This window comes from Canis aureus, chromosome 2 (assembly GCF_053574225.1).
Source record: "Canis aureus isolate CA01 chromosome 2, VMU_Caureus_v.1.0, whole genome shotgun sequence".
In the NCBI taxonomy this organism is placed as follows: Eukaryota; Metazoa; Chordata; class Mammalia; order Carnivora; family Canidae; genus Canis; species Canis aureus.
In genome coordinates this window covers 68554028-68563599 of record NC_135612.1, presented here as the reverse complement: position 1 = coordinate 68563599, position 9572 = coordinate 68554028, and positions in this window count along the sequence as shown.

Genomic DNA, 9572 nt, shown 5'->3' with positions numbered 1-9572 from the left:
TGGGATTCGATCCCGGGTCTCCAGGATCGCGCCCTGGGCCAAAGGCAGGCACCAAACCGCTGCGCCACCCAGGGATCCCTGAACTTGGTTTTTAATCTAGAGGGAAATACTTGTTACAGCCTCTGACCTCTGAGAATGATAATTGGAAAGGTTAGTGCACAGATTCTCAAGACAGCCTCCTCCTCAGCTTGAGTGAGTTGCGATCTTGGCTCTGGAGTGTACCTATGTATGTCTGTGGTGCTCTCCAGCAAAGTTTATATGGAACTTGGATTAGAAGGGCATGGGCAGAAAAATCTCTCACAGATTGATCCTTATATTTCTAGATCCACTTAAATTTTACTTCCACTTGTATGGAGCCTTTGTCATAACATTTATTATTTTTTCATAACTCATGAAATTTATGTGTGTCCATCATCATTATCAAAGTAGGAGCTGTTTTAGAGGGAAAGGGTGTTTTATTCAGAATTTTATTCCTAAAACACTTCTTTATACCTAAAAGTATGGCCAATAAAATTGAGTGGGTGATGAATGTCTTTGAGGTTGGCATTCTTCATCATGCCCAAGCTAAGATGCAAGGTGGGATGCAAGGTGTTATATTGTAGGTTTGGAGAATAGGCAAATTTCTGTTTCTAGAAACTGAATCCAAAATTAAAATGTAATGAAAATTCACACATTCCAGATTCTCATGTGCATTATCACCTCATAGGACTCATGTGAATTAGGCATTTTATCTCTATTTTATAGAGGCTTAGTGAGGTCAAGTGACATAAACTGGCTTTAATTCTGGGTAGCTCTTGAGTCTATGTTACTTTTATTCTACACCAATTCATTACACAGGACAGGCTAGGCTTGTGCTGGAATATCCAACTTAACATGTAAATGCTTATTTTTCACTCATACAAAGTCCATTGTGGATAGAGCAACCCTCCATGGCAGCTGTGCTCTGTGTGATGACTCACAGATACAAGCTGCTTCTGTGTTGCATGTCCACCATCTTGGCCTGCAGGCTCTGGTCAATGCCCAAAGTAAAGAAAGAGGAGAATGGTGAGGAACTTCTGCCTCTACCCATGGTGATACAGGTCAATTTCGTTCACACCATATTAAGTCACCAGAACAAGTCACAGAACTCTGTCTAACTACAAAAGTTTGATTAGTCATTTCTTTGTGTGGCCAGTTGGAAAGAACATCAAATGAGATTGAGCATAGCATAGCATTGTGTCTCTCCTGTCCAATGTAATATTGAAGTACAAGATCTGACCTTATGGAAATTGGAGATTTGGAAGGCTAAGCAGCTAATTGAACAATAATTAAATAAAGCTTTATTGAATATCTACTATGTGGTTGGCTCAGCTTTCCATGCTGGAGATTGAGCAGTGAACAAATCATAGGGGTTTACTACAGTCATGGAATTTACATTGCAAAATGAGAGGCAAATACACAGGAAATCATAGAACTTAATATCTTTTTAATTGAAAGGTGTAGTTAAGTGCTTACTTAACTCATCATAGCTTTGTGTGATTGCTAATTTAGATTAAGAACTCAGTAAAGTTTTCTTTAAGGAGGTAACATTTACAAAGACCTGAATGGCATGAAGGTACAACTATGTGAAATCAGGAGGAGAAACATTCCAGATAAGGAAGGTTAGTCCAGTCTTTACTGCAGAAATGAGCTCTGGATGTCAACAGAACAGAAAGTGGGTCATTACGGTGGGGCAGAGTGACAGAGAAGAACTGTGTTATTAGATAATGTAGGACTAGGGAGGGGTCAGCTCATGTAGGTTTTTAAAGGTAGGATGAAGAGTTTTGAGTCTGATGAGAACCCATTAGGGAGTAGTAAGCAGCAGCAGAATGACATGGTCTGATTTATGTTGATGACTGGCATAGCATAGTCTTCCAAGACTTGTGCATTCCAGAACCCCCAAAATAGAAGCTACAATGACAGACATCTGTGTGAGAGCCAAAGGCAATATCAGAATTGAAAGGTGCTAAGCTCCACTTGCTTTCAATGGGACTGTCAGAAAAATACATTGTTACTGAAAAATGCCAGTGTTGGCAAAATCTAGTCTTATCTGAAAAGCTAAAAGAAAACTGTAGGTGTATAAAATGTGACCCTGGTGTTAGCAAACTCAAGTAACTCCAGATGGCACTTAAACTGGTAGTTTACATCTGGCTATCAGTCTGATGTGGGAAGAGTCTCAGAATGCTTTTACATAAAGGAGAAGTTGAGTCAAGGCAAGTCAAGGTCGTAGTGATGACTGATGCTTTGTCAGCCCAGCCTTGGAACAAAATGGGGAAAGGAAGTACAAGTGGGAGGCATTCTGGGGAGACATTTTCATGTTGCTCAGAAGTGGCAACATCAGCCAACAGAGGCAGATGGAAAATTCTTCTCCACTTGGACTGTCAGAACTGCTTCATGAGAAGAGTTACTCCTGAAAATGATTTCTTATGTAGATATATGCAGTGATACAAGGAGGAAAATGATTTCAGGGTATTTATTTCAAACCGTGTTTCCCAGGGCCTAAAAGTTCAAAGGAAGTGCCACAGGTGCTGCCATGGCCATAAAGAATGGGAGGAAGAAGTCACATTTCTAAACACAAGGGCTCTTTGCTCTATGTCATCCAAAGCTGCGCTTCAAGTATTTTGTATTAAATATTGGGGTTCCACAAGAAATTTTATTTGAAAGACATATTCCCACTGCTAAAAAGTATGTTGAATGCAAGACAAGCAAATACAGAGACTAAGTTAGGAAGCCATATCAATCACATGCATCTATATGATATTTTATGTTACTTTATTTAATTCTCATAAATTTTAGAGATGGCTACTCCTAACCCCAATCAGCTGTTATTCAGGGTCACATAGCCAGGAAGTTGTCAAGAGGGGATTTAAAACTGGATCTCTGACCCCAAAGACCACATATCCTTACATCATTATTCCGTTATGTCATGCGGGAAGACCCCATATCCACCATTCACTAATTTTGTGATATCCATACCAGGTTTTCTGAAGCTCGGGTTCATCATCTACTAAAGAGAAATACAGGTAGAACTCAATAAAACCAATCTAATTACTTTGAAGCTCATGTGACACAATATATTTAGAAGAATAAACTAGCATAAGCCAAATGTTGTGCTGGCCACTTTTACACTGACACTGACTCATCAAATAATCACAGAAACCTTATGATGTGGCTGATGATGCTCAACTGTACAAATAAGGAACTTGGGTACAGAAAAGTTAGATTAATCATCTGAGCCCAAATAGCCAGGAGCACACAGACCTGCTGATAGATATTCTGACCTGAGTCTCACTGCATGCATGTCAACAGGCCTTTGACTTCTTACTATGTATTTAAAGAGTTGAACATCATAAGTCAAGCTAATAAATACCTATGTTATGTGCTTCTGTATTGATAAATACAACTTCAAAAAAATCATATGTTTGGACGTCAATAGAAATATAAAAATATCAAAAAGACCAAATTTAATTATTATAGTTCATGTCTAGGTGTATTGATGGAAAGATGATATTTGGGTGATTTGATTAAATAAAGATGAACATAATGAGTAATTTTTTATATATTCATTTCATAATTTACTTTAATTATTTTTATTTCAGCAATATTATCATGTTGTATAACCATAATTTTCGCATATTTTTTTTATTTTGCAAATAATTTTCTAGCTGACTAAAAATAAAATGTAAATTCATTCAAAGGTTAGTAAATGTTAACACATCTGAAATGTAAGTTTTAGTATGTATAAGATATAAACATTAGAAATATTTTACACCTATCATTAAACAATATTTTTCTTTTTAGATATTTAAACCAACCAATAGAACTGAAAGTTAACAATGCACATTTAGATAATTTAGATTATCTTTAAAGCAATGTCAATCTAATAAAGTTATGTTGCTTTGTTTTTAAATTCGTTTCTACTGATTCTTTTTGAATATAATTTTTCAATTATAGTATTCGGTGTGCATCTAGTTGCCAAATTAAAGAATTAATATTACCCTCCATGCCTCTTATTTCTAAACCAACAAACATATAAATGCAAGAAGGACATGAAATACTTAAACTTGCAGAATATTCCTTAGTTGCTGTATGTGCTACTGTACATTAATCCCAGAAGCCTAGAGATTTACAGAGCACTCTCCTGCACAGTGTTAATTGCAAGAACGAATATTCAGAAGCTTAGAGTTAAGGACCTACTAGGCTGGTCCTGAGAGTTGGATTTGAGGTTACTAAGGTGTCTGCATATTTAAAAATAAAGAATAAATAAGGATTTTTTTCTATGTATGTGTGTGTGCATGTTTTGTGATATAGGTGAGTACATAATTCTAAAGTCAACTAACTTTTCCTACAAAGAATCAAATAGTACGCATTTTTGGTTTTATAGGCCATGTGGTCTTTATTACAACTACCTAATGCTGCCATTCTAAGTGCAAAAGCAGCCATAGGCAGTATGTAGACAAATGAATGCGTCCTGATTTGGCCCACAGCTGAATGAATTTGGCCCATAGGCTATAGTGTGTGAACCTCTGCGCTAAGATGGGATCCTCAAAGGAATTCTAGTTTTCCTAGGTCCAACAGGGTCACTGCATGTTGCTATGCCTTGTAAACAGGGAGAAGATTAATAGACATAAACCAGTTAAATAGCTGGTTGGAGTCATTCTTATTTTATTGATCTGCTATTTGAAAGCAGAGCTCAGTGACAAATTCACTTTGCATGATCAAATTTAATCAGATAGGTTGGTCAAGTTTTGTACATATTGGATTTGTTAACTGAAAATTTGTACCAATCTCAGGTTACCAGATGCTTTCAAATTCTGCTAAGGTGGCCCTCCTGCTTAAATGCCTGCTTGCTTATTTTTATTTGGCTTCTTTACTGATATTGGAGGCCAAGAAGACTTCTGACCTTGGAACATGCTCACTTGCCTCAGAACAGTGATAATAATATCCCCACCACCAGGATGCCTGAGTGGCTCACCGGTTGAACAGCTGCCTTGAGGATCAGGGAGTGATCCCAGGGTCTGGGGATCGAGTCCCACATTGGGCTCCCGGTGAGGATCCTGCTTCTCCCTCTGCCTGTGTGTCTCTGCCTCTTTCTCTCTGTGTCTCCTCATGAATAAATAAATAAAATCTTTAAATAATAATAATAATATCCACACCACCACCAATAGTTCAAAAGCAACAAACAATCATGAGGTGCTCACTATGAGCCATGCATAGGGTAACTCATGTAGTTAGAGAAAGAGCCATCTGTAATCTTCTAGTGAAAGCTTATAATCCACAGCATTTTTAGGAGCCCACTCTGTGAAATATGGAGCAAGATGGAGACAAATGAGCAGGGCCCAATCACCCAGTTAATATCTAATTAGCTATGTAGATCCTCTGTTTACTTGCCTGTAAGAAGGGGAACATAAGAACAACTTGAATGTTGTACAAAATGAGTCAAGCTTTGTAAAACATATTTTCAGAAGAGTGCAGGAACCGCATCAATATTAACTAAGATATAATATTTTTACTCTTTATATCAACATTTCAGGAGGTCAAGGATCATATCTTTAATAATGTTCTTAATGTGTCTTTTTTCTTCTCTTCCTTGTATAATCCTGAGAATTGTAAAGTCAGGAGTTATGGAAAAAAAGCAATATATAACCTGTCCAGGGTCCTCATGATCATAGAACCCAACATCTCTTACTTAATGCTTCAAGCAACAGACTGTGTACTTTTTTTTCAAGTGCAATTTGTTTCCTGTATTGTTTTTAAAATGTGGCCTTTCAAGATGTTTTGGCATTAGCTTGTAGCACATACTTACACTGGGATTTAATATATGTTAAATCAGTTCCAAGTTTGGAAACAATCCTTGCTGATTTGAAGGTAATATATGGTGCTTGTCGTTGGAAATGTGTGTGCAGGTGCACTGTATGCCGACAATATGCAATTGGCATTAACATTAATCACAGATTTGAATTTGTCAGATGCTAGATTTTATAGCAAGTATAATCTAGTAGTACTGCAAAAGGCAGTTATAAAACTTTTCATTTTTTTCTGAGTAACGAATTAGAATGTAATTAGAATCACAAGCATGAGGATGTGTATGTGTGTTTGTGTGTTAAATTTAACTTTTCTCTTTGTCTCCTATAGTGCTCCCATCAATCAGTGCTGGTGGCCTTCAATTTACAGTTTTCTTTCCATATCCAGATTTGGAATATATTTTTCATCTCTGATTAGATGGCCCCAATAACCACAATATTGGGTGCTCCTTAAAGCGAGAAATTGTGTTGTTCATTTCTGCATTTCTTTGTCTCCAGGAGCTAAGTCCTCAAGAAGAAGGGTAGGATCTTCCTATATTTGAGACCCATGAAGGACTTGTCCCATGAACTCTCATAAAGTGGGTGCTGTATAACTTTAAAAATATTTCTCTAGACTTACTGTCCCAAATAAATGTAACATCACGTTTTTATAAGTTTCTTATAAAAATTATAAGAAAAAAGTTTTATCACTCAAAGAAGGCAAAATCAGGGGTCCATGTAGAATTAAATTCATTTATTCAGCACTTATTTATTGAACATGTACTATCTGAAGGGTGTTGAAGGATATGGCAGTAAACAAACAGGGGTTTGCACTGATGGAAATTAAAATAGATGTAAGAGTTCTAAAACTAGCTAAGAATTTAAGTGTAAAAACCAAATTAAGAGTCGCCAAATTTATGAAACTTCCTATGTGCCAGGAATTATTTGAAGTGTTGTATATGTACTAATTAATTTACTTCTTAAAACATTGTTGTGATTTTAGAAAGATGAAACACATGTACAGAGAAATTCAGTAGCTCCTTCACATAGGGTATAAGCAGCCTAACCACATTTTTGCCCAAGTGGCTTAGCTCCAGAGCCCACGTTCTTATCTGTTCACTCATGATGTTACTTGCTCCAAAAATATAAAGCAACTCTTCAGTCAGATAAATGACTTGCATGTCTGTTTTTATGATTATTATTTCCTATGACCAAGCTTTTGATGTGTGATGGCAGCAAATAGTTCAAGGTGATACTACCTGTCAAGAACGTGGAGTCTGAATATTCTTCTATTTTATAGTTGTAATATAGAACCATATGCTTTGGCAATCAATGAGGGGAACGGCAGGATCAACATATTCATAAAAACTGATGAACAAAATTTTTGTGCCAAAAAATAGTTATCATACATTTCCCTGAGGGTCAGCATGAGGTTAGCAGGTCCAAAATTTTTCACTCAGGAATCAGTTCTGGATCAATGCCATGACAAGAACAAATATTTGAATGAAGAATTGTCAAAACAAGTATTAAATAAGACCAGCAGAGCAGTAAATAAACAAGCAAGAGATTGCACAGCATGCACTGAATAACTGATTCGAATTTACAGAATATTCTAGTCTTCCTAAAAAAAATAATCTGGCTGCAAAATATGCTGGGAGGAAACCAATGAGTTGACCTGGTGCTGAGATTGAAGGGAATATGCCACAAATTATGATTTTTATCAGAATGGATGATCAGCAGCTGTGTATGATGAATACATTTTAATAACAAGTCTGTTGGATCTCTTCCTCATTTAGAACAATAAAATTATGTCTTTGGCATGTAAAATGTATGTTCTCATAGCAGGAGACAAAATTTTATGTCCTACTAATACTCTTTTGGAAGGAAAACACTATCTGATTTTTGTACTTGTGCTAAATACTTGTACACATATAGTTCAGCTCTACTTTGAGGGGGATGTGAGAGAGGAAATCTGGAGGAAAACAAACAAAAATGTGATTTTTTTTTCTGGTTTCAGATATGAAATAAGCTTAAGTGTACAGATTTTGTTTCTGCAAAAAGAGAGGCAGTTGAGAGTTGGAAAGATTCACTGAGATCATTCTGTTCCCTTTATTTCTCTCTCATTGAATGTCAAACAGAATTCTAGGGTTGTTATCTGGAAGTACCTTCTTGTCATGCATGTATGCAAGTCAAAAATCTCCAAACTAGCTCTTATTTAGGTTAAAAAAAAGTTGATATGTTATCTCCATCTTCCTTGCTCTTCTGTTTCTCAATTACTTTCAATCTTTGGGTCAAAGCTAGGATAGTATTTAATGAATACATTCTTTCAAATCCCAACAAGAACTTCAAGAATTTAAGAAGCTACATCTGAAAAGTTGCTGATGATGTGTTCACATCAACACAGAAAGACAAGAAAAGTTTCACAGAATTTGTATTAAAGTTAGTTTGAAGGAATTAGGATGCCATCAACACAATGAGGATTTGTGGGGTCAGTCTGAGAAAAAGGCAAACACATTGGGTCTTCTTTTCCAATTGAGTTATTGCTGATTTCTGAAGAAAATTTAACAGGGCTTTTGAGATTCTCGCAAAATTGCAAGAAAAAAATAGAATTTGGGGTTCACAAAGGAGGGAAGCTATGGGAAAGGCTCATGTCTATGCTTATACCTAGTTTGACATATACAACTAGGTTGACATTGACTTCACTGAGATCAAAGCCCACCTTTGAATGGTCTCAATTGCTGATATGACTAATGTAACCTGAAGCTACTTACGCTTTTTCCTACTTTACTTTCAGAAGCTAAAATTTTTCAATCTCATTAATCATAAGGGAAATGTAAATTGACACTATAAACCTAAAATGAAATATCATTATCACTATAGTACCTGAATTGCCAAAATCAAAAAGACTGATTGGTAAGTATTGACAAGGATAGGGATCGAGTGGAATTCTCATACACTGCAAGAGAATCTTGGTGTAACTACTTTTGCAAACTGTCTGGCAGAGTTACTGAAGCTAATTCTACATACTAGCATATAACACAATATATGCAATAATACCGATTGTATGCAATACAGCAATTACATTCAGAGATATATACTCACCAAGGATATTAACACAGGCCAAAAAATACAACATAGTCCATAAAATATTTATAGTAGCCAAATTCTGGAAACAACTCCAAATTACAACAATGGAATAGGTAAGCAAATTAATAATTATTCATGTAATGAGCTAATATACACCTATGAAACTAAATTTATTCCAAATAAACACAACAATATGTATCAATCATAAGCATAATTTTGAGCAAAAGATGCCAGGCAAAATAGATATCATACTGTATAATTCTATTTATACAAATTTCAAAAATAGGTAAAAGCAATCTATATGATGAGAATAGTAGTCACATTTGGGGAATAGAAAGAAGTTAATGATAGGAACAAGTCAAGAGGGTGTGTCTGGATGTGTTAGTACTATTTTATTCATTCACTTGTGTGATGTTATATGAGTATGTTCATTTTTTGGTAATTTATGGAGCTGCATACCTCTGATTTGTGGATGTTTCTCAATGCATATTATTGTTCAATAAAAACTATTTCAAAAGATTTGAAAAGCTTTAGTACTCAAATTAACAAAAGAAGAAAACAATTCATTACACATTTCTATTTTATTATTTTTCCATTATTTTCTAGGATACCTGAAAACTGATTATGCAGACCTTGGCTCTCATGGTGGTATTAAGGGTCTAGTTCATACAAACATCAGTAAAC